The 24207-nt window shown below is 38.6% G+C and overlaps 1 long non-coding RNA gene across 7 annotated transcripts in view; it reads left to right on the top strand.

Annotated features, from left to right (window-relative positions):
• The window catches only part of LOC139355871 (uncharacterized), a 147320-nt gene that overhangs the window by 11806 nt on the left and 111307 nt on the right, over positions 1 to 24207 (top strand). For 4 of the 7 annotated variants that reach the window (XR_011607107.1, XR_011607106.1, XR_011607104.1 and 1 more), the window contains exon 1: positions 8711 to 15571. The exons of 1 other annotated variant lie outside the window; for it this stretch is intronic. This is a non-coding gene — a long non-coding RNA (uncharacterized lncRNA). Of the gene's footprint in view, positions 1 to 8710; positions 15572 to 24207 lie in introns of those variants that run through there. 2 more of the 7 variants (XR_011607102.1, XR_011607103.1) reach the window with 1 other exon arrangement.

The raw sequence follows: 24207 nt of genomic DNA on the forward strand, positions 1-24207 counted from the left end.
AAAAATGCTCAACATCAGGCATAATAGGGAATTGCAAATTAAAACCACAATGAGATACCACTACATGCCCATTAGAATGGCTAAAATCCAAAAGCTGACAACACCAAATACTGATAAGGATGTGGAGCTACAGGAACTCTCATTCATCGCTGGTGAGAATGCAAAATGGTACAGATACTTCGGAAGATTGTTTGGCAGTTTCTTAAAAAAGTAAACCTACTCTTACCATACAATCCAGCAATCATGCTTCTTGGTATTTACCCAGATTAACTGAAAATTTGTGTCCACACAAAAACCTGCACATGATGTTTATAGTAGCTTTGTTCATCATTGCCAAAACTTGGAAGCAACTAAAGTGTTTCAGTAGGTGAATGGACAAACTGTGGTACATCCAGACAATGGAATATTATTCAGTGATAAAAAGAAATGAGCTATCAAGCCACGAAAAGACATGGAAACTTAAATGCATTTTACTAGATGAAAGAAGCTTGTTTGAAAAGGCTACATGCTGTGTGATGACATGCAAGGATCCAAGGATATGACATGCTGGAAAATGACACTCCGGAGAAAAAAAGTGACATTCTGAAAAATATATATATGCTGTCTGCTATAAAGACAGTAAAAAGCTCAGTGGATGCCAGGGTTTTGTGGATGGAAAGGAATGAATAGACAGAGCACAGAGGATTTTTAGGCCACTGAAGCTATTCCGTAGGATGCTATAACTGGATTCGTGTTATTACACATTTGTAAAAACCCATAGAATGCACATGCAGAGTGAAACCTAATGGCAGCTACTCACTTTACTTGATAATAATATATCAATATTGGCTCATCAATTGTAATGAATGTACCATACTAACATTAGACATTAATAACAGAGAAACTATGGAGGAGGCAGGTGGCGGTGGGGGCGGTGGACATGGGAATTCTCTGCACTTTCTGTGCAAATTTTCTGTAAACTTAGAAATGCTCTAAAAAATAAAGCCTGTTAATTTTATTTAAAAGGGCCAAAAATATAAACATCAAACACACTCAGAACCTGAGGCCCAGAAGCAGTACAAGGCCCCATCTGGCTCTCCCATGCAGGGCTTCTCCAGCCCCAGTGTGTAAGGACTCAGGAATCTGGAGGAAACCATGAGGTCATGAGGTCAGAGAATGGTTTTTGTGATGGTTAATATTGACTGTCAACTTGATTGGATTGAAGAATGCAAAATATTGGTCCTGGGTGTGTCTGTGAGGGTGTTGCCAAAGGAGATTACCATTTGAGTCAGTGGACTGGGAGAGATAGACCCACCCTCAATCTGGGTGGGCATCATCTAATCAGCTGTCAGCTCAGCTAGAATAAAAGCAGGTAGAAGAACGTGGAAGGGCTAGACTGGCTGAGTCTTCCATCCTTCATCTTTCTCCGGTGCTGCATGCTTCCTGCCATCGAACATCAGACTTCAAGTTCTTCAGTTTTGGACTCTTGGACTTACATTGGTGGTTTGCCAGGGGCTCTTGGGTCTTTGGCCTCAGACTGAAGGCTGCACTGTTGGCTTCTCTACTTTTGAGGTTTTGGGACTTGGACTGGCTTCCTTGCTACTCAGTTTGCAGATGGCCTATTGTGGGACTTCACCTTGTGATCATGTGAGTTGATACTCCTTAATAAACTCCCCTTTATATACACATCTATCCTGTTGGGTCTGTCCCTCTAGAGAACCCTGACTAATACAGTTTTGCAAGTAGGTTTCAGTCGAATTTGGGAAATAAATGAGTAGATTTTCCAAGTTTTGAGGATCAGATGGACAGCTTAGAATCTGGCTCCCTTTGTTTCTTCTCTGTTCAGGGACACCTGAGACTTAACTCTGCACTGCTGCTATGTTCGTAAGCACAAACAAGAAAAGCATAAGGAGAGAAAGTACCCAGAAGGGACATTGACTGTGCTGCTTTTGCTGTTGTCCAGATAGGAAGTAGCAGGCTACAAAAAGGGGGGTTCCTAACTTTGATGGTTGATCTAATTCCCCTCGATTCTTACTAGTACTTAAAACATTTTTTTCTTAAAAATGTCTCAAAATAGTGCTATTTGTCATATGTATGATAAAACTATGGGACCTAAAGATTGGACAAGGCTTGACATGGCGTCTTGCCTAAGTTTTCCTCAGTTGTTTGAGTTTCACTGCATTTCCAAATGGCCATCCTTGGCTTGTATTCTGGTGACAAAGAGTTCTTTCTCATGGAAGCCTAGCCTATCTTTGCACAGTTCTAGTATTAAAGCCTTATTTCTGCATAAAAGTTTGTCCTTTTTTCCTTTTCTTTTAACACAGGGTCTAGCTCTGTCGCCCAGACTGGAGTGCAGTGGCTCAACCATATCTCACTGCAACCTTAAACTCCTGGGCTCAAGCAATTCTCCTCCCCCAGCCTCCTGAGTAGCTGGGACTACAGGCTTGCACCACCATGCCTGGCTAATTAAGTTTGTAATTTTTAATATAAAATTTCAATGGTTTCAGAATGTCAGATAGTCTAACTTTTCCTAGAGTTAACATGCCCCAAAAGTTTAACTTTTACATTCTAAGTTCTTTACTATAATTTATTTTTTCCTTCTTTCTGTTGATGTGCCCTCTCCCTCTCTCATCCATTTTACAGAGAGGAAAAACTGAGAGCTCGTGTTGCAAATGCAATTATCAGCATCCAGCAGCACTGAATGTAAGTCGTCAAAGGATAGAAAGACCAGTGGAGACAAGGAATACAGAAAGGGGTTTCATGAGACTAAGCCCCACGGGACGCCAGAGGTTGCTGGGGGCCCAAACTGCATTTGGTTCCCTAAATGTGTCCTTCAATTAAAAGGCACCTTAGGCCAGGCACGGTGGCTCACGCCTGTCCCAGCACTTTTGGAGGCTAAGGAGGGCAGATCACCTGAGGTCAGGAGTTCGAGACCAGATTGACCAATATGGAGAAACCCCGTCTCTACTAAAAATACAAAATTAGCCAGGCGTGGTGGTGCATGCCTGTAATCCCAGCTACTTGGGAGGCTAAGGCAGGAGAATCACTTGAACCTGGAGGCAGAGGTTACAGTGATCCAAGATTGTGCTGTTGCACTCCAGCCTGGGCAACAAAAGTGAAACTCTGCCTCAAAAAGTAAAATAAAATAAAATAAAATAAAATTAAATTAAAAAAAGCACCTCAACCAAAACCCGGGGAAATTGAAGGCCAAACTACTGCCACTGGACTCAGTCCACTATGTAATAGAGCATCACAGAGAAGTCTTCCTAATTGGGCTTATTTTAGAGCATCATCCTTTTAGGGGTTTGATGCAGGAGTATGTTGACAGAAGCCTAAAGCAGCCATCACTCAAACCAATAAAATAAAAATAGAGAGAAATAAATAAAATAAGAGTGAGATTCAACCAAAAATGAGAAAAAGAAAAAAAAAAAGAAAGAAAGAAGGAGGAAAGGGAGCTCACATTATCAACCAATAAACCCAATAATCCATTAGTGACCAAGGTTGCTGAATAATATAGTACTTTCCCAGTGCCATAATTTATACTGCAGACTAGAGAATAGACACGGTTATTAGAGTGAGGGCTACTGCATGACACATGATGCATGACCGAGCGGCATTGATCTTCACACAACAGGAAGGTGTCTAGACCGGGAGATGTATGGCTGTGCGATTCAGAGCAGGGCATATTTCATGGGAGGCCTAATGGAGTAGTGGAGCTAGTGATGGATGGGTTTGCCCAGTTTCGGTAGCACTGCAGTTATAGCAGTGCTAATGTCTGACCTCTTCTGAGCCCCGTGTCCTTCATCCAGTCAGGGTGACCTCATCTAAAGGGACAGAAAATAAGATGGGGACATGGGAGAGGGCTGAGGGAGAGAGGGGATCAGTCAGTGAGGCTGGCAGGCGTGGGTGGGCAGGAGGGACTTAGAGGGAAGAGAATAAAAGAAGAGAGGGAGGGCAGGAATCATGTGTGAGGCAACTCTAACATCCAAGTCCAAGATAATTTGTTGACCAAATAAATGAATAAAAAGGCTCTTCAATGCCTCTTTTGCTTCCCCAGTCCAGCAGCCTTTAGGATCCCAAAGTGGCTGTCCTGGAAAACCTAGGGCTCCCTCCACTGTGAGAATAGGTTTCTATCCCCGTAGGAAAGAAACAAGAAAACAGCGAAACTTTGTCAAAAAAAAAAAAAAAAAAAGAAAAAAGAAAGAAAGAAAGAAAAAGAAAAAGAAGAGGTAAAAGATGGAATGTGAGAGGCTCTGGGCTGGTGCTAATGGTGGGAGGAGGTTCTGGGAGCAAGTTGGAATCATCTGCATTGATTATGCAATATGGAGGGAGGCAGAGAGGGAGGATATCCTCCTCCTGGTACTCCCCATTCCCTGTCAGGTGATGCTTAATGCATCCTAATGACACTCTTGATCATTCCTAGGGAAAATTAATGATTCTTGCTACAGCCAATCCAAACCCACAGAACTTTGTGGGTGTTGGTTTTTCCTTTCTCTCTCCCCCTCTGCCTCCCCCACTTTTTTTTTGGTGAGTTTCTTTCTCTGTGCCAGTGTTGGAGAGATAGGCAGGATTTCAGTGTTGCTTCTTAGCTGATATTTAACCTAGGAAGAAATATTTATCATTCTTTATCCTTCATTTTCGTGTCTTCCATTATTTCTAAGTTACTCCTTATTTGGAGTTGACTTGTTTAGATGTGGCGGCAAGGGCTCAGACACATTCATAGACTGTGCACTGTAGAAGGAAGGAAAATGTTTTAGCCACTCATACTTCCTTCATGTATTCCCATTGCCCCCCACTCACTCTCCAGCCACAATGAACACATGACTTTTCCCGTAAAAATCACACCTACTTCTTCTCAGCCTACAGCAAGAGCTTGGCAAGGTAATTTGGCTTCCTACTCTATTGGGTGCTAGAACCAGGGAGGACTGTGTGTCCGGTTGATATTTAGTTCAAATATACTGATGGTTCCCGCGGGGTAGTAGTTACTAGGGCTTAAGGTATTTTCACTGTTAGAAATTTTGAACAATTTTTAAAAATAACTGTGGCCTTTGTTTATTCTTTAAAAAATTGTGCATAAAATGATATCAACCTTATACCTTAGGCTGTTGTCTTAGTCTGTTTTTGCTACTATAACAAAATACTTGAGACCGGGCAATTGATGAAAAACAGAAATTTATTTCTCACAGTCCTGGAGGCTGGGAAGTCCAAGATCAAGGTGCCAGCAGATTCCATGTCTGGCGAGGGCTGCTCTCTGCTTCTGAGATGATGCCTTCTTGTTGCATCCTCTGGAAGTGAGAAATGCTATATAACCTTATATTGGCAGAAAGCAGGAGGGCAAGAGATCCAAACACTGAATGAAGACTCTTTTATAAGAGCCTTCATCTCATTCGTGAGGGAGGAGCCTGCATGGCCTAATCACCTCTTAAAGGTCTCCCATCTCTTAATACAATCACATTGGCAACCTCTGAATTTTGGAGGGGACATATTCAAACCACAGCAGCTGTTCTTGATAATCATTAATCATCAAGGCATACATTAGCTGGCAGAGATGAATGCTATGAGATGGGAAGAGGAGGCACTCATTCGGCAACTCAACACATATTTACAGAGAGCCTACTATGGGCTGGCCCCACTCATTGTTCTGAGAATATCTCAAAAGCAAAACAGATGGACCACATGGTTTATCAAGAAGACAAACATTAGCAGATTACCACATGATAGACAAGTTACAGAAAATAACTCCTAGTGTTGGGAGGAGCTCAAAAAAGAAACCAGCATTTTTGAGCATCTACTTTATCCTGGCACTTTACACAGGAAGTGATCTATATCATTTTATTTAGATAATTATAGCATATGGTGGGTGTTATTGTGCCTTTTTTACCAGTAGGAACACAGGGTCAGAGAAAGGAAGCTCCCAGGGACCCATGGCAATTATAGAGGCAAAACTAGAGTGTTGTCAAGTTCTGTTTGATACAAAACGTACTCACAAACTTAGAAATCTACTTCACATTATACATAGAAATAAATTCCTGGTAGACTGAGTGTGAAAAATGAAATCTCTTATATTGAAATACATTTCTTAGTTAAAATGCACACATTATAAAGCAAAATATTGCTAAATGTGATTATACCAAAAGTAGACTTTGGAGGCTTTGCTTCTGTCCAAGCTGGAGTAACAAGGACTGGGTTTACTCTCTCACCTGAAACAACTGAGAATCTAGATTAAAATATTAATATATGCAAACACAGGTCTCAGGGTGTTATGCATCAAGCCAGGGAGCGCGGTGATCCCCATAGAAGGGAGGTGATGAATTTGTTTCCTATGATTACCCCAATGACACCCTGGAGCACATTTCCAGACTGTGGAGCAGGGAGGGTATAGTGGTTCATTGTACATGACATGTAAACTTGACTGGATCACAGGGTGCCCAGATTAAACATTATTTCCATGTGTGTCTTTGAGGGTGTTCAGGAGTAGATTAACATGTGAATTGATGAACTTGGTAAAGTAGATTGTTGTCTCCAGTGTGAGCAGGCATTATTCAATCCACTGAAGGTCTGCATAGATCAAAAAGTGGAGGAAGTGAAGATTCGGCCCTTTCCTGCCTGCCTGCCTAAGCTGAGGCATCAGTTTCCTCTTGCCCTTGCACTGAAATTCACATTCTCAGCTCCCCTGGTTCTTGGGCCTTTGGACTCGGACTAGAATTACACCAGGGGCTTTCCTAGCTCTGCAGTTTGCAGACCTAGCTTTCAGGCATGGGAGCTTTCAGCCACCTTAATTGCATGAGTTAATTCTTCATAACACATAATAAATCTTCATAAAAATAAATACACAAAATATCTCTTCTATATAGTTTATATATAACATACCTTTTATATCTCATCTCTGTTCATATAATTATATCTCATGTATATTTCATACATACATACATATATACACACACACACATCTATCTACATGTGTATTTATCTGTCTGTATCTCCTATTGCTTCCGTTTCTCTGAAGAACCCACCTCTCTGAATGCAGCAGAGGTGGAACCCAGACAGGGATCAGTGGGCTAAAGACAGAGCTGGGAGCCAAGGTAGCCAGAGTTTACCAGGCAGAGTATGGCAGAGAAAGTCACACAGAGAGAGAATTCTGGAGACCTATGGAGGAATCTCTTTGAGTATATAAAAGAGGACTAATCAGCAGTGTATGTGAGGAAGCAACCTAAAAAAGAACTGGCCAGGCGCGGTGGCTCACAGCTGTAATCCCAGCACTTTGGGAGGCCGAGGCAGGTGGATCACAAGGTCAGGAGTTGGAGAGCCGCCTGATCAACATGGTGAAATCTCGTCTCTGCTAAAAATACAAAAATTAACTGGGTTTGGTGAAGTGCGCCTGTGATCCCAGATACTCAGGAGACTGAGGCAGGAGAATCATTTGAACCTGGGAGGTGGTGATTTCAGTGAGCTGAGATCACGCCACTGCACTCCAGCCTGGGCGACAGAGCAAGACTCCATTAAAAAAAAAAAAAAAAAGAACTAGAGCCAGAGAAAGAACCCCCAGAAGGGTTAGAAGGAACAGTATCTGTCTTAGTGTATAAAAACTTTTGGTTTTTTCCCAGAATATGAAAGTAATTAAAATACTGAAAAATTGAAACGTAGATATTTTAAAACTCACAATATTATTTTCTGTTAAGACATTATTTTGATACTCAAACCAGAATTTAGTATAATTTTTCTTTTCTGGTTTTAATAGTGGCAAACTGATCAATATTTTCAAAGTTGGCCTTCTTGTGTTTTTCATTTTTAATTGAGAAAACTGTCATATTTGATAATTTTCTCTTGGCCAAAGGGTGATCAACATTTAATATGACCTTAGTGATACATTTTATAGATGCCTTTTATTGGATTGAAAAAGTCTCCTTCCGTTTCTACTTTCTTTAGAGGTTTTTTTTTTTTCATGAATGTGTATTGAATTTTGCCAAATACTTGTTCTATATTTATCAAGATGATTTTATAATTTGCTTCTTAATTTTTTAAATAAATTACACTGACTTTGGGTGAATTACACTGATTTTTGAATATTAAAACCATGTTGTATTCCTAAGATGAAACTACATGGTCATATCATTAGTTTGGTGCAAAAATAATTGTGGTTTTCTCCATCACCTTTAAATGACAAAAACTTCAATTACTTATGTATCGCTGGATTAGACTTACCGATATTTTGTCAAAAATTTTGTTTATATTCATGGAAAAATTTAGTCTGTAATGTTCTTTTATTTTTCTTAACCTGACTTTACTATCAGGATAATGCTAAGATAAGTTGGAAAGTGTTTCTTACTATTTCATTTTCTGGAAGAGATTATATAAAATTTCCATTTTTTTTTTCTCTAAAACAAATTTGGTAGAATTGACCAATGAAAAAATGTGGACATGGAGGTCTTTTTTTAAAAATGTTTTTTTGTTATTAGGTTGATTTCTTTAATAGACATACCACTACTTAAAATTTCCATTTCTTCTTGAATCAGCTTGGTAATCTGAAATTTTCAAGTAATTTTTTCATTTATTGCTTTCTATACTGGCATACTTTCATAAAATTCTTCATATATTCCTTTATTATCTATTAAAAGGATATCTTTTATTTCTTACATTAGGAATTTATGTTTCTCTTATTTTTTGGTTAGTGTAGTTATAAATTTTTCTGCCCAAAGAAACAATCTTTGGCTTCACTGATTTTTCTCTATTATTTTTCCATGAATTCTTGTCTTCATTGTTTCTTTTTCTCTTTTACTTACTTTGAGTTCAAAATCAGCTCTTCTTTTTCTAAGTACATTGACTTTAAACTCTTAGCAACATACTATGCGCACTTAAAGCTACAAATTCCCTCTGCACAGCTGTGACTGCACACTGTATGTTTAGTTTTTATAACTTGCGTGTTTTTTAAATACATTGCTAAATTTTATTTTTATTTTTGAGACAGGGTCTCACTCTGTCACCCAGGCTGGAGTGCGGTGGTGCCACTGTGGCTCACTGTAGCCTCAATCTTCTGGGTTCAATCATTTTCCTACCTCAGCCTCCAGAGTAGCCGGGACTACAGATTCATGCCATCATGCCCAGCTAAATTCTTGTGTTTTTTGTAGAGACCAGATTTTGCCATGTTGCCCAGGCTGATCTTGAACTCTTAGACTCAAGCAATCCTCCCACCTCGGCCTCCCAAAGTGCTGAGATTATAGGAATGAGCCATTGTGCCTGGCTCAAACTGCTACATTTTAGATCAGCTTTAGATTTATAGAAAGTTAGATAATGCATGAATTTCCTATATATCTGACATCCTGTTTTACCGATTATTAACATCGTAAATTAATATGGTGCATTTGTTGCAATTAATGAACCAAGTCCATATTTTATTCAAATTTCCCTAGTTTTTGCCTAATGTCTAATGTCTGTTCCAGTTTCTCACCCAGAGTACCACATTGCCTTTGTTAGTCATGTATCCTTAGGCCCTTCTTGGCAGTAACAGTTTCTCAGACTTTTGGGTTTTATGGCCTTGAAAGTTTTGAGGATTACTGATCAGATATTTTGTAGACATTCTCTCAATTTGAGTTTGTCTGGTGTTTTTTCATGATTAGACAGGAGTGATGCATCACAGTTTTTGTGGCAATTGTGCATAAAATGGCTACAAATCTTCACCTGCAGATTTTTGTTTGGACACAGATTTTCACATCAGTTAGGTAAATATCTAGACACACGATTGCTAGATTTTATGATTAAAGTATGTTTAGTTTTGTAAGAAATTGCCAGATTGTCTTCTAAAGTGACTGACTGTATCATTTCTGCATTCCTGTCAGCAATGACTGCGTGTCTCTGTTGTTTTTCGATCTCATCCGTATTTGTTGTCCTCAGTTTCTGGATTTTAGCCAATCTAATAGGTGTACCATGGCATCACATTGCTGTTTCCATTTGGAATTTCCTGATGACAAATGATGCTGAGCAACTTTTCATGTGTTTAATTTCCATATGTTTATCATCTTTGCTGAGTGGTTTGCTCAGATGTTTTATCCATTTTTAATTGTTTTCTTTTCATATTTCTGAGTTTTAAGTATTTTTACATATTTTGGGTGCATGGACTTTGTCTTATTGTGTTTCACAAATATCTTTCCCCCATTCTGTGTCTTGTGTGCCAATTTTCTTAATTGTGACTTTCACAGATAAATTTTTAATTTTAATAAAGCCCAACCTAACAATTTTTCTTTTATGGATCGTGTTTTTAGTGTTGTATCTAAAACTCTATCACTGAATCCACGGATTTTTCTCATATGTTTTTCTCTAAAGTTTTATAGTTTTTCATTTTACATTGAAATCTATAATTCATTTTGAATCAATATTTGTGAAAGAGTAAGGTCTGAGTCCAGAGTTGTTTTTTTTTTTTTTTAATTATGGATGCCCAATTGTTCCAATATCATTTGTTGAACAGACTATCTTTTTTTTCCATTGAATTTTTGTGTAAGATCTATAGTTGATCTTATTTGTGCATTTGTGCAGTTGACTATATTTGTGCATTTCTACCTCTGTACATTCTTTTCTGTACCATTGATCTATGTGTCGATTAACACCCTAATATCACATTGTCTTGGTTACTGTAGCTTTATAGTATGTCTTGAAGTCACATAGATTGTGTCCACCAATTTTGTCCTTCAGTATTGTATTGAAAATTCTAGGTGCTTTGCTCTTCCATGTAACTTTAGATTAAGTTTGTCAATATCTAAAAAATAGATAGCTAGAATTTTGATTTAGATTGCACTGATTTATAGATCAAGTTGGAAATAATTGAAATCTTAACCATTTTGAGCTTTCTAATTTATAAACATAAAATATTATTTCATTTATACAGGTCTTTTATTTTTTTATCAGAGTTTGTAGTTTTCTGCATATAGATCCCATATGTATCCTTGTACATATCTTGTGAAATTTATACCTCAGTTTTGTTTCGTTTTTTGAGGAGTATCGCTCTGTCGCCCAGGCTGGAGTGCAGTGACGTGATCTGGGCTCTCTTCAAGCTCCACCTCCTGGGTTCACGCCATTCTCCTGCCTCAGCCTCTGGAGTAGCTGGGACTACAGGCACCCACCACCACGCCTGGCTAATATTTTTTGTTGTTGTTGTATTTTTAGTAGAGACAGGGTTTCACCGTGTTAGCTAGGATGGTCTCTATCTCCTGACCTCGTGATCTGCCCACCTAGGTCTCCCAAAGTGCTGGGATTACAGGTGTTGGCCACTGCACCCAGCCCTAAGTATTTGTGTGTGTGTGTGTGTGTGTGTGTGTGTGTGTTATTGCACATGGTATTGTTTTTAAATTTCAAATTCCAATAGGTTAATGCTGCTATATAGGCAAGTAATTGACTTTCATGTTTTAACCTTGTATCCTACAGTTGGCTGTACTCACTTGCTAGTTCCCAGATGGTTATTTTTGTTAATTATTTGGGATTATCCACATAGACTATCATTCCATCTAGAAACAGACAGTTTTCTTTCTTTCTTTCTTTCCAATATGTATACTTTTTCTTTTCTTGTCTTATTGCATTAGATGGGACGACAGTATGATGATGAAAAGAAGTGTGGTGAGAGGTAACATTCTTGCCTTTTTTCTGATCCAACACACCAGTAAGTATGCTAATTGTGGTGTTTTTGTAGATGTTTATTAACAAGGTCAGGCAGGTACCTTCCATCTCTAGTTTCTAAGAGTTTTTGTCATGAATAGATGTTGGGTTTTGTCAAATCCCTTTTATTTGCATCTGTTAATATAATTATATGGTTTTTCTTCTTTAGCTTTTTGATGTGGTGGATTATATTGATTAATTTTCAAATGTAGAACTGGTCTTGCTTAGCTGGAATAAACTCCACTTGGCTGTGGTGTATAGTTATTTTGATTCTTTGTTGGACTCAATTTACTAGTGTTTTGCTGAGCATTTTGCGTTTATGTTCATGGAGAATATTGGTGGGTAGTTTTCTGTTCTTGCAATGTCTTTGTAATATAAGTTACTGTTCTTGTAATGGCTGCTTTTGACATTGTATCAATCGGTCTCATTTAATGAGTCAGGAATTTTTTTTCATATGCTTCTGTTTTCTGGGCTGTAGAAAACTATCATCTCTTACTTAAATATTTGGTAAAATTCACCAGTGAAATTGTCAGGATATGAGTCTTTCTTTTTTGTACATTTATTAATTATGATTCAATTTCTTCAATAGATACAGACTTTTGCTGACTACGCTTGTGTGAGTCTTGGTAGTTTATGTCTTTCAAGAAATTTGTCCAATTTATCTAAGTTATCAAATTTGTAGGCATAAAAATGTTAGTAGTATTCCTTTATTATTTTTCTCATGTCTTTGGACTCAGTAGTGATGACCCCTCTTTCATTTCTCACATTGGTAGTAAATGTCATCTCTCTTTCGTTCTTGATTAGCCTGGCTATAAGTTTATCACTTTTATTAATTTTTTTTCAATGAATCAGCTTTGGATTTTGGGGAGGATTTTTTCTCTCCTTTTTCTGTTTTCAGTTTTATTAATCTCCTCTAATTTTATTATTTCTTTTCTTCCTCTTACTTCAGGCTTAAATTGCTTTTCTTTCTCTAGTTTTCTAAGGTGGAAGCTTAAATGATTAATTTTAGATCTTTCTTCTTTACTAATATCTGCACTTAATGCTAATAATTTCCTCCTATCCACTGCTTTTGCTGCATCCCATAAATTTTGATAAATTGGACGTTTATTTTAACTGATAATATTTTAAAATTTCAAAGTCATTTTTTCTTTGGCACACATGTTATTTAAAAGTATGTTGTTTAATTTCCAAATATTTGGAGACTTTCCAATTATCTTTTTGTTATTGATTTTTACTTCAATTCCACTTGGTGTGGGAGCCTACTTGTATATCTTCCTATAAATTTGTTAAGATGTGTTTTGTAGCCCAGAATGTGAGTTTGTTTGTTTGTAGCAGAGAGTGGGGTTGTGAATGTTCCATACAAACTTGAGAAGAATGTGTGTTCTGCTCTTGTTGGATGGAGCATTCCATAAATGCCAATTAGATCAAGTTGATTGATAGTACTGTTTAGGCCAACTATATTCTTACTGATTTTCTGTCTGTTTGATCCATCAATTACTGAAATGGGAATGCTGAAGTCTCCAACGTTAATAGTGGATTTCCCCCATTTCTCCTTTCGATTATATTTCTTTTTCTCTCACATACTTTGACTTTGCTGTTAGGTACAAGTATGTCTAAATGCTAGATATAACATGTAGGATTGTTAAATCTTTTTGGAAAATTGACTTCTGTAACATTATAAAACATTCCCCTTTATTCCCAATAACTTTGCTTGTTCTGCAGTTTGCTTTGTCCGAAATTGATATAGCTACTCCAACTTTCTTTTGATTAGTCTTAATATGTGTTAGCATTATTCAGAATTTTTCAGACAAACAGAACCAATGGCACATACATATCCAAGGAAAGAGACATATTAGAATGAGTTCTTTTGCTCATATGAAGGCTGGTTAGTACAAAATCTGCAGTGTGGACTGGTAGTCTTAAGATCCAGGGAGAGCCAATGGTGCAGTTCTAGTACAAAGGAAGTCTGGTGGGAAGGTTTCTCTTGCCTGAGCAGGCTGGTCTTTTTATTCCATTTAGACTTTCAACTGATTAGATCAGGCCCATGGACATTAAGGAGAGTATTCTGCTTATTCAAAGTTCACTGATTTAAGTAATAATCTTATCTGAAAACACCCTTCAAATTAACATATAAAATTAATCATCATAAGATCACCTCTTATCAACTTAGCACCTGTCTAGTCAGCTCAGAATACCATAGACTGGGTGGCTTAAACAACAGACATTTGTTTCTTGCAATTCTAAAGACTGGGAAGTGCAAGATCAAGGTGCTGGTAGGTTCAGTTTTTGGTGAAGGTCTTCTTCCTGGCTGGCAAATTGCCACATTTTCACAACGTCTTCACATGGAAGAGAGAGAAAGAAAGAGCTCTGATATCTCCTCTTCTTCATATAAGAAAACTACTTCCATTCTGAGGGGCGGCAATGAACTGAATATTTATATACCTCCTAAATTTATATAATGAATTTCCAGCCCCCAAGGTAATTATATTAGGAGATGGGTCTTTGGCGAGGTGATTAGGTTGTGAGGGTGAAGCTCTCATGAAACAGATTAGTGCCCCTATTTAAAAGAGATCCTGGAGAGATCTCTCATCCTTTCCCTCATGTGAGGACACAGTGAGAAGATGGCAGTCCATTGATACACCAGGAAGAGGACCTTTACCAGACACCAAATCTACCTGCACCTTGATCTTGGACTTCCCAGCCTCCAGTACTGTGGGAAATAAATTTCTGTTGTTTATAAGCCACCCAGTTTATGGTATCTTATTATAGCAATCCAAATGCACTAAGAAAGGATTCAACATTCTTGACACAATTAACTCACAAAGGCAGCACCTCCAAATGCCGTTACATTGGGAGTTAGGGATTCGACATGTATATTTTGGAGGAAAACACACATTCAGTCCATAATAGCACCCATAAACTATACTTAATGCCTGAATGAAGACAATATTAAGGTCATATTTCCATCTAACATGGTACAACCAAAAACATACTACCCCTTTTTTCAGAAGAAGATGCAGAGTCCTTAAATGATGTATACTATTCTCCTTGATCTCATGTAATTTAAATCCGGTGCTATAAATGCACTTCATGTAACATGAAAAGGGGCTAAGACAGTAAGGAAAACAGATATTTGATACACACACATACACAAACATATTCACGACAAAATTAGGAGAAAATACTCATGACAATTACAGTTATCATTTCTGAAATTGGTCACAAGGTCATTGCTGGTATTCATAATTACCTTCTTCTACTACCGATTCCGTATTCACTTGCTTTAAGAAAGTACCTCTGTTGATCAAGGTTCTTTACCTGAAGGACTGACTCAAACCTTTATTCTTGAAGGGTATGAACCATTAGCAGTCCTACTTGAATTAAGTTGTTGAAGTTTTTCATTGTTTTTAGACACAGGGCACAGTGATACTAAGAGACACTGCAGGGGATCTCCTGTGTTTCAGATAAAATTTTCCTGACTTCTCTTATACAGTAACAGCCCAGTTTCCCCTTGGTAGTCAGAATCCATCACTCCACCCACCACAATATTCTTTGTTGACTCAGAGTCATGATGAATCCCAAATAGCCAGGTGGCAATCTTATCTTTCAATTCAATGGAATTATTGTTATCTCTTGGCAGAAGCACTCTTCCCTTTAGAATTAAGACCTCTAGGGTTACAGAGTATAATGTCATAGGGATAGAAAGCAAAAATTTTGCTAGTGGGTCACTGGGGGTAATGGTGAATTGTGTTACTTCCATTTCCATCTCTTGGTACCTAGACCTATGAATTGTGCCTATGGGTGTAACAGCATCATATATCGGACATTGATTTAGAGCATATACAGCCTTCTGGTGAATCTTGCCATAGCCCTGCTGGTGCTGTTACTGAATCTTCAAAAGGACATTCCATCATTCTATCAAGCCAGCTCCTTCAGGAGAGTGGGAAACATGGTAAGACCGGGGAATTCCATGAACATGGGTCAATTGCTATACTTTGATTGCTCTAAAGTGAATTCCTTGTTCAAAAACAACACTGAGTAAAATACCATGATGGTGGATAAGGAATCTGTAAGTCCATGGATGGTTGCTTTGGCAGTGCAACTGTGTGCAGGGAAGGCAAAGACACTTATTCATATCTGGATTGTGCTTTAACAGTTGACACCCTGCAAGGCTGGGAATTCAATTTGCTTTGTAAATCAGCCACTCATAGAATAAGACTCCGGGATTGACTTTCATCAATCTCAGCCCTTAGGCTACAGCAGATAAGGGTCTCTTTCAGGTCAGACATGGAAGCTATCAGGTCATTTATGTGTCACTTGAGCTGGGAATTTGAACCACTGATCTCATCTTTTTCTTTCCCCACTTTGTCCAGCAACACTAGGAGTAATCAGTCAGTCTGATTATACTTATTAGTTTGACAAAAATGTTTGAAAGTAGTATATACATAGTCACTTGGGTCCTCTTGCTTCTTAAAAGTGTTTGATTAGGAGTATCCACTGATGACATTTAGTATATCTCTATTGCCAGATCATGCCATCAGTGCTTTCTTTACTACTAGAAATAATCATTAGTGTTTTTCAGTCTAATAAAGTTAAGGAACAGATTTCAGAAATCCCTTCAAAATTCAGTAAATTTATCCTTAAAGTTCTGTTTCTCTAGAACCATTCTTAGTACCAAAATTTATATTAGTTAGGGTTCTCCAGAGAAACAGAACCAATAGGAGAGTATGTGTGTGCATTTATTGGAAGAAACTGTCTCATGTGGTTATGGAGGTTAGCAAGTAGAAAATCTGCAGTGTAGGCCAGCAGGCTGGTCACCCAGGGGAGCCAATGGTACAGTTCCAGTATGAAGACTGGAACACTGGAGGCCCAGGAATGCTGATGGTATGAGGTGTGACTGTATTCTGTTGAAGAATTCCCTCTTGCTTGAGGAGGTCAATTTTTTTGTCTATTCAGACCTTCAACTGATTGGTTGAGGCCCACCCACATTGTTGAAGGGACTCTGCTTACTCAAAGTTTGTCAATCTTTTTAAAAATTATCCTATAAGTTGGCATATAATACCAACCACTACCATATTGTATATCTTTATCCACACATTTATTTTTGACTCACCTGAGTCTTTATATTTAAAATGGGTTTCTTATGGGCAGTATAAAGATGATTATGGTTTTCTTAATCGATTCTAATAATCTCTGTCTTTTAATTGGTGTGTTTAGATTATTCACATTTAAAGTGAATGTTAGTACAGTTGTATTAATGTCTACTACGTTTATAACTATTTTCTATATATTCGTTCTTTGATTTTCTTTTCTTCTTTTTCTGCCTCCTCTGGTTGTAATTGAGCATTTTGTATAATTTTATTCTATCCCCTTTCTTAGTATGTCAATTATATTTCTTTTTACTTTTTTGTTTTCCTTGAAGTTTGCAACATACATTTTTAGCTAATAAATAAGTATAGTAAGTTTAATAAGATAAAAATATTAAAAGTGTGACTTCAGTTAACATACAAATAATAAGACAATAAAACAGCCTTATTGCTCCTATAGAGAAGGTTATAGTGGTCTGGATAGAAGACCAAAACAGCCACAGCATGTCCTTAAGGCAAAGTCTAATCCGAAGAAAGGCCCTATTTTTTTTTCAACTTTATGAAGGCAGAGAGAGGCAAGGAAGCTTCAGAAGAAAAACTGGAAGCTACTAGAGGTTGGTTCATGATGTTTAGGATAAGAAGTCAACTCCATAACATAAAAGTGCAAGGTGAAGCAACAAGTGCTGATGTAGAAGCTGTAGTGAGTTATCCAGAAGATCTCACTAAGATAGTTGATGAAGGTTTCCTCACTAAACAACAGATTTTCAGTGTAGATGAAACAGCCTTCTATTGGAAGAGGAATGTTGTTCATGCTAGAGAGGAAAAGTCAATGCCTTCAAAGCTTCAAAGGACAGGCTGACACTCTTGTTAAGGGCTAATGCAGCTGGTAACTTTAAGTTGAAGCCAATGATCATTTACCATTCCAAAAATCCTAGGGCTCCTAAGAATTATGCTAATCTACTCTGCCTGTGTTCTAGAAATGGAAAGACGAAAACTAGATGACAGAATATCTGTTTACAGCATGATTAAGTGAATGCTTTAAGTTCACTGTTGAGACCTACAGCTCAGAAAAAAAAAGTTCCTTTAAAATATTGCTGCTCATTGACAATGCACCTGGTCACCCAAGACCTCTGATAAAGATGTACAAAGAGATGAATGTTGTTTTTATGTCTGCTAACAGAACATCCATTCTGTAGCCCAAGAAGTAATTTTGACTTCCATGTCTTATTATTGAAGAAATACACTTTGTAAGGCTATAGCTGCATAGATAGTGGTTCCTCTGATGGATTTGGGCAAAGTAAATTGAAAAGCTTCTGGAAAAGATTCACTATTCTAGATGCCTTTTATAACATTCATGATTCATGGGAGGAGGGCAAAGTATCCTCATTAACAGGTGTTTGGAAGAAGTTGATTCCAATCTTCTTGGATGACTTTGAGGAGTTCAAGACTGTAATGGAGGAAGTAACTGCAAATGTAGTAGAAATAGCAAAAGAACTGGAAGTGCAGCCTAATTCTGTCACACATGACTGAATTGCTGCAATCTCATGACAAAACTTGGATGAGGAGTTATTTCCTATGGGTGAGCAAAGAAAGTATTTCCTTGAGATGGAGTTTACTCCTGATGAAGATACTTTGAACATTGTTGAAATGACAAGTAACTTAGAATATTACACAAACTTAGTTGATAAAGCAGTGTCAGAGTTTGAGAGGATTGAGTCCAATTTTGAAAGAAGTTCTACTGTGGGTAAAATACTATCAAATAGGATCACATGCTACAGAGAAATATTTCAGGAAAAGAAGAGTCAATTGGTGTGGCAAACATAATTGTTGTCTTATTTTAAGAAATTTAAGAATTTATCTGCACCAAAATGGCTGAATAGGAACAGCTCCAGCCTCCAGCTCCCAGCGTGAGCGACACAGAAGACAAGTGATTTCTGCATTTCCAACTGAGATACTGGGTTCATCTCACTGGGGGGTGTCAAACAGTGGGTACAGGACAGTGGGTGCAGCCCAACAAGTGAGAGCTGAAGCAGGGCAAGGCATTGCTACACCCGGGAAGCGCAAGGGGGAAGGGAATTCCCTTTCCTAGCCAAGGGAAATCGTGACACACAACACCTGGAAAATAGGGTCACTGCCACCCTAATACTATGCTTTACCACGGGTCTTAGCAAATGGCACACCAGGAGATTATATCCCGTGCCTGGCTCAGAGGGTCCCATGCCCATGGAGCCTCCCTCATTGCTAGCACAGCAGTCTGAGATCTAACTGCAAGGCAGCAGTGAGGCTGGGGGAGGGGTGCCTGCCATTGCTAAGGCTTAAGTGGGTAAACAAAGCTGCCAGGAAACTCGAACTGGGTGGAGCCCACCTCAGCTCAAGGAGGCCTGCCTGCCTCTGTAGACTCCACCTCTGGGGACAGGGTGTAGCCAAACAAAAGGCAGCAGAAACCTCTGCAGATGTAAATGTCCCTGTCTGAAACTTTGAAGACAGTAGTGATTTTCCCAGCACGAATTTTGAGATCTGGGAATGGGCAGACTGTCTGCTCAAGTGGGTCCCTGACCCCTGAGTAGCCTAACTGGGAGACATCTCCCACTAGGGCCAGACTGACACCTCACACCTCACACAGCTGGGTACACCTCTGAGACGAAGCTTCCAGGGGAATAATCAGACAGCAACCTTTGCTGTTTAGCAATATTCACTCTTCTGCAGCCTCCGCTGCTGATACCCAGGCAAACAGGGTCTGGAGTGGACCTCGAGCAAACTCCAACAGACCTGCCACTGAGGGTCCTGACTGTTAGAAGGAAAAATGACAAACAGAAAGGACATCCACAACAAAACCCCATCTGTATGTCACCATCATCAAAGACCAAAGGTAGATAAAACCACAAAGATGGGGAAAAAGCAGTACAGAAAAGCTGGAAATTCTAAAAATTAGAGCACCTCTCCCCCTCCAAAGGAACACAGCTCCTTGCCAGCAATGGAACAAAGCTAGATGGAGAATGACTTTGACAAGTTGAGAGAAGAAGATTTCAGACAATCAAACTTCTCCAAGCTAAAGGAGGAATTATGAGCCCAGCGCAAAGAAACTAAAAGCCTTGAAAAAAGATTGGATGAATGGCTAACTAGAATAACCAATGGAGAGAAGCCCTTAAACGACCTGATAGAGATGAAAACCATGACACGAGAACTATGTGACAAATGCACAAGCTTCAGTAACCGACTCCATCAACTGGAAGAAAGGATATCAGTGATTGAAGATCAAATGAATGAAATGAAGTGAGAAGAGAAGTTTAGAGAAAAAGGGTAAAAAGAAATGAACAAAGCCTCCAAGAAATATGGGACTGTGTGAAAAGACCAAATCTATGTCTGATTGGTGTGCCTAAAAGTGGTTGGGAGAATGGAACCAAGTTGGAAAACACTCTGCAGGATGTTATCCAGGAGAACTTCCCCAACCTAGCAAGGCAGACCAACATTCAGATTCAGGAAAAACAGAGAATGACACAAAGATACTCCTCGAGAAAAGCAACTCCAAGACACAGAATTGTCAGATTCACCAAAGTTGAAATGAAGGAAAAAATGTTAAGGGCAGCCAGAGAGAAAGGTCGGGTTACCAACAAAGGGAAGCCCATCGGACTAACAGCAGATCTCTCGGCAGAAACTCTACAAGCCAGAAGAGAGTGGGGGCCAATATTCAACATTCTTAAAGAAAAGAATTTTCAACCCAGAATTTCATATTCAGCCAAACTAAGTTTCATAAGTGAAGGAGAAATAAAATCCTTTACAGACAAGCAAATGCTGATAGATTTTGTCACCACCAGACCTGCCCTACAAGAGTTCCTGAAGGAAGCACTAAACATGGAAAGGAACAACTGGTCCCAGCCACTGCAAAAATATGCCAAAATGTAAAGACCATTGATGCTAGGAAGAAACTGCATCAACTAATGAGCAAAATAACCCACTAACATCATAATGACAGGATCAAGTTCACACATAACAATATTAACCTTAAATGTAAATGGGCTAAATTCTCCAATTAAAAGACCCAGACTGGAAAATTGGATAAAGAGTCAAGACCCATCAATTTGCTGTATCCAGGAGACCGAGCTCACGTGCAGAGACACACATAGGCTCAAAACAAAGGGATGGAGGAAGATCTACCAAGCAAATGGAAAACAAAAAAAGGCAGGGGTTGCAATCCTAGTCTCTGATGAAACAGACTTTAAATCAACAAAGATCAAAAGACAAAGAAGGGCATTACATAATGGTAAAGGGATCAATTCAACAAGAAGAGCTAACTATCTTAAATATATGTGCACCCAATACAGGAGCACCTAGATTCATAAAGCAAGTCCTTAGAGACTTACAAAGAGATTTAGACTCCCACACAATAATAATGGGAGACTTTAACACCCCACTGTCAACATTAGACAGATCAATGAGACAGTTAGCAAGGATGTCCAGGAATTGAACTTAACTCCACCCCAAGCACACCTAATGGACATTTACAGAACTCTCCACCCCAAATCAACAGAATATACATTCTTCTCAGCACCACATCATGCTTATTCTAAAACTGACCACCTCATTGGAACTAAAATGCTCCTCAGCAAATATAAAAGAACAGAAATTGTAACAAACTGTCTCTCAGACCACAGTGCAATCAAACTAGAACTCAGGATTAAGAAACTCACTCAAAACCACTCAACTACAAGGAAACTGAACAACCTGCTCCTGAATGACTACTGGGTACATAACAAAATGAAGGCAGAAATAAAGATGTTCTTTGAAACCAATGAGAACAAAGATACAACATACCAGAATCTCTGGGACACATTTAAAGCAGTGTGTAGAGGGAAATTTATAGCACTAAATGCCCACAAGAGAAAGCAGGAACGATCTAAAATTGACACCGTAACATCACAACTAAAAGATCTAGAGAAGCAAGAGCAAAGACATTCAAAAGCTAGCAGAAGGTAAGAAATAACTAAGATCGAGCAGAACTGAAGGAGATAGAGACACAAAAAACCCTTCAAAAATCAATGAATCCAGGAGCTGGTTTTTTGAAAAGATCAACAAAATTGATAGACCACTAGCAAGACTAATAAGGAAGAAAAGAGAGAAGAATCAAATAGATGCAATAAAAAATGATAAAGGGGATATCACCACCAACCCTACAGAAATACAAACTACCATCAGAGAATGCTATAAACACCTCTACACAGATAAACTAGAAAACCTAGAATAAATGGATAAATTCTTGGACACATAAGACTAAAACCAGGAAGAAGTTGAATCCCTGAATAGACCAATAACAGGCTCTGAAATTGAGGCAATAATTAATAGGCTACCAACAAAAAAAGTCTAGGACCAGATGGATTCACAGCCAAATTCTACCAGAGGTACAAGGAGGAGCTAGTACCATTCCTTCTGAAATTATTCCAATCAATATAAAAAGAAAAAGAGGGAATCCTCCCTAACTGATTTTATGAGGCCAACATCATCCTGATACCAAAGCCTAGCAGAGACACAACAAAAAAAGATAATTTTAGTCAGCTTCATCCCTGGGATGCAAGACTGGTTCAACATAGGCAAATCAATAAATGTAATCTATCACATAAATAGAACCATCGACAAAAACCACATGATTGCTGAGTGCGGTGGCTCACGCCTGTAATTCCAGCACTTTGGGAGGCCGAGGTGGGTGGATCACGAGGTCGGGATATCGAGACCATCCTGGCTAACACGGTGAAACCTCGTCTCTAAAAATACAAAAAATTAGCTGGACGTGGTGGTGCGTGCCTGTAGTCCCAGCTATTTGGAGGCTGAGGCAGGAGAATGGTGTGAACCTGGGAGGTGGAGCTTGCAGTGAGCCAAGATTGGGCCACTGCACTCTAGCCTGGGTGACAAAGTGAGACTCTGTCTCAACAAAACAAAACAAAACAAAAAAAACCACATGATTATCTCAATAGATGCATAGATGCAGAAAAGGCCTTCAATAAAATTCAACAGCCCTTCATGATAAAAACTCTCAATAAATTTGGTATTGATGGAACATATCTCAAAATAATAAGAGCTATTTATGACAAACCCACAGCTGATGTCATACTGAATGGGCAAAAACTAGAAGCATTCCCCTTGAAAACTGGCACAAGACAGGAATGCCCTCTCTCACCATTCCTATTCAACATAGTGTTGGAAGTTCTGGCCAGGGCAATCAGGCAAGAGAAAGAAATAAACGTTATTCAATTAGGAAAAGAGGAAGTCAAATTGTCCCTGCAAATGACATGATTGTATGTTTAGAAAACCCCATTGTCTCAGCCCAAAATCTCCTTAAGCTGATAAGCAACTTCAGCAAAGTCTCAGGATACAAAATCAATGTGCAAAAGTCACTTGCATTTTTATACACCAATAACAGACAAACAGAGAGCCAAATCATGAGTGAACTTCCATTCACAATCGCTTCAAAGAGAATAAAATACCTAGGAATCCAACTTACAAGGGATGTGAAGGACCTCTTCAAGGAGAACTACAAACCACTGCTCAATGAAATAAAAGAGGACACAAACAAATGGAAGAACATTCCATGCTCATAGATAGGAAGAATCAATATCGTGAAAATGGCCATACTGCCCAAGGTAATTTATAGATTCAGTGCCATCCCCATTAAGCTACCAATGATTTTCTTCACAGAATTGGAAAAAATTGCTTTAAAGTTCATATGGAACCAAAAAAGAGCCTGCATTGCCAAGACAGTCCTAAGCCAAAAGAACAAAGCTGGAGGCATCACGCTACCTGACTTCAAACTATACTACAAGGCTACAGTAATCAAAACAGCATGGTACTTGTACCAAAACAGAGATATATACCAATGGAACAGAATGGAGCCCTCGGAAATAATACCACACATCTACAACCATGTGATCTTTGACAAACCTGACAAAAACAAGAAATGGGGAAAGGATTCCCTATTTAATAAATGGTGCTGGGAAAACTGGCTAGCCATAAGTAGAAAGCTGAAAGTGGATCCCTTCCTTACTCCTTATACAAAAATTAATTCAAGATGGATTAGAGACTTAAATGTTAGACCTACAACCATAAAAGCCCTAGAAGAAAACCTAGGCAATACCATTCAGAACATAGGCCTGGGCAAGGACTTCATATCTAAAACACCAAAAGCAATGGCAACAAAAGCCAAAATTGACAAATGGGATCAAATTAAACTAAAGAGCTTCTGCACAGCAAAAGAAACTACCATTAGAGTGAACAGGCAACCGACAGAATGGGAGAAACTTTTTGCAATCTACTCATCTGACAAAGGGCTAATATCCAGAACCTACAAAGAACTCAAACAAATTTACAAGAAAAAAACAACCCCATCAAAAAGTGGGCAAAAGATATGAAGAGACACTTCTCAAAAGAAGACATTTATGCAGCCAACAGACACATGAAAAAATGCTCATCATCACTAGCCATCAGAGAAATGGAAATGAAAACCACAATTAGA

The sequence above is a fragment of the Macaca nemestrina genome, chromosome 8 (genome assembly GCF_043159975.1).
Source record: "Macaca nemestrina isolate mMacNem1 chromosome 8, mMacNem.hap1, whole genome shotgun sequence".
NCBI lineage: Eukaryota > Metazoa > Chordata > Mammalia > Primates > Cercopithecidae > Macaca > Macaca nemestrina.